This window comes from Leptonychotes weddellii, chromosome X (genome assembly GCF_054177405.1).
Source record: "Leptonychotes weddellii isolate Sample4059 chromosome X, ASM5417740v2, whole genome shotgun sequence".
In the NCBI taxonomy this organism is placed as follows: Eukaryota; Metazoa; Chordata; class Mammalia; order Carnivora; family Phocidae; genus Leptonychotes; species Leptonychotes weddellii.
In genome coordinates, this window is record NC_138385.1 from 80,291,775 (window position 1) to 80,293,864 (window position 2,090).

At 38.1% G+C, this 2,090-nt stretch overlaps 1 pseudogene; it reads right to left on the reverse strand.

The window, feature by feature from the left end:
* Window positions 1-1,482, reverse strand: LOC102740876 (RNA-binding motif protein, X chromosome-like; annotated as a pseudogene).
* Window positions 1,483-2,090: the final 608 nt, after the last annotated feature.

A 2,090-nucleotide genomic window follows, 5' to 3' on the forward strand; every position in this document is an offset into this window, starting at 1 on the left:
TTAGTAGTCCTTGGGTGGTTCTGACAGGAAATGTTCCATTTTTTTGTTTGTTTCTTTGAATTGGGATTTTGGTCCAAAGTTTTGTTTGTTTTTAATATCTGCCTCTCTCTCCCCTCCATCAGACCAACTTCCCCCACAGCCTCCACCTCTAGGTGCTCTGTGGCTTGAAGTATTATAGGAATCACATGGAGGAGGATACCTCCTTTTCCACAGAAGGGGGAAAACCTCTTTCTTGTCTGCCAACCAGATCATGACCACTTGAGTAGAGATCACTTCCACTGCCTGAGTAATAAATGTCTTGACTTCCACCATAACCATTATATGAGCTGCTGTAACCATCACAGCAACTGCTTACACCATAAGGTGGCAGGGGCCCTCATATAGGTAGAGCACTATATGAGCTACCATAAGTCTCATATGAATCTCTGTAGGAACCTCCGCTTGGACGATCTGAATAGTTAAGATCAGGACCAAAGCCATTTCCATCACTGTAGCCTCTTGATGGGTAATCATCATGTGAACTGGAATGACCATAATCATGGTAAGTATAATCTTTTGGTGGTGGTGCTTAATCTCTTGTATCACAAGAATTTGGGTAATCTCTGCTTGAATAACTGTCTTTATTAGAATACCCATCATCTCTTGGAGACAAATAAACATCTCTATGAGAGGGCAGGGGTTCCTTTCAAGGTTTGCCTCCATAACTATCTCTTCCATGTTGCACGGGAGCTCTTCCTTCCATTCCATTGCTGCTGTGAACTGGTCCTGAAAGGGCAGATCTTTTAGGAGAAGGACAGCCACTTTGTGGTGGTGGTCCCCTTTTTATTGGAAGTGGTCCCTTGGAAGAATTTATGTTAAAATTCATGGAATAGTCACCATCATCCATGTGCCCTTTGCATGAAGGAGGTCTCCTGGTTCTTCCACTTCCTCCTCTTCCACTTCTAAGACCTCTTGGGGGGCCTCTGCTTCTTGGAGATGGAGGTGCTCCATATCTACCACTTTCAAATGATGGTTCAGTGGCTTGTTCTACCTTAATGGCTTTTCCATCTAAGGACTTTCTCTGGCTGTATCCTTAGCATCAGCTGGGCTTTTAAACATGACAAAAGCAAATCCTCTTGATTTGTTAGTTTCATGATCTTTCACCAATAGAACTTCCACTATTTGTCCATATTTGTTAAATACAGCCTCAAGGGTTTTCTCATTTGTTTTTGTATTGAGGCCACCAATGAAGAGCTTTCCTGGGTGATCTGCTTCAACTATTTTCATCCCCTGATGAGAGTTGGAGGGGTGATGATGGTTTCATGCTCTTAGGAGCTTACCGGCAGGGGCATTGTAGCAACTCAGCATGAGGGAGAACTGCTGGTTCCAAGAACAGAAGAGGGAAGCTGCTACTGCTACTACACAAAGGCAAACCTGATATCAAATTTTAATTCAATAAGTTAATTGACTATCTATTTGACTTTATGACACTGCTTTCAATAAGCAAATGTTAAGTCTGTTAAGACTTGACTTGTGTACTAGTTTTGTAATTATCCAAGTAAAAGATGAAAACTCTCCTACAACAACATAGACAAGTTCTTCTGTTATAACACAGGAGAAAACAAAAGCACTTTGGCTCCAAATACACTACTGAACTTTATAGTTTTACTATAGCTTATCTGATCAACAGGATATTTATGGGTATGCAAAATTCCATTAACTTTGTTAACTCAATACTTACATCCATATTTCAAAGGAGAAAGAACATTAATTTTACTGTTTTTGAAATAAATATAGAAAGAAGTTAAACATATCCTCTTGATACACAATAACTAAACATATTTTTAATTGTAATATTTCTTAAAGTTAAATTTATTAGAGTCTAGATATAAAGATAATTTACTTAATGTCATACTATCATTTTCTCATATGTACTGTAATGTATAGATGTAGATTATAGATGGAATGACCAAAATGCTCTTTAAAAATGATTGATTTTTATGTAGAAAAAAATATGTTCAAACCTCAAACAAAATACTGAAAATGAAAATGGTCTGTCATATTATGCCAGCATATGGCCATGTAAAGATATCAGGCTTTTCCTATTTTAT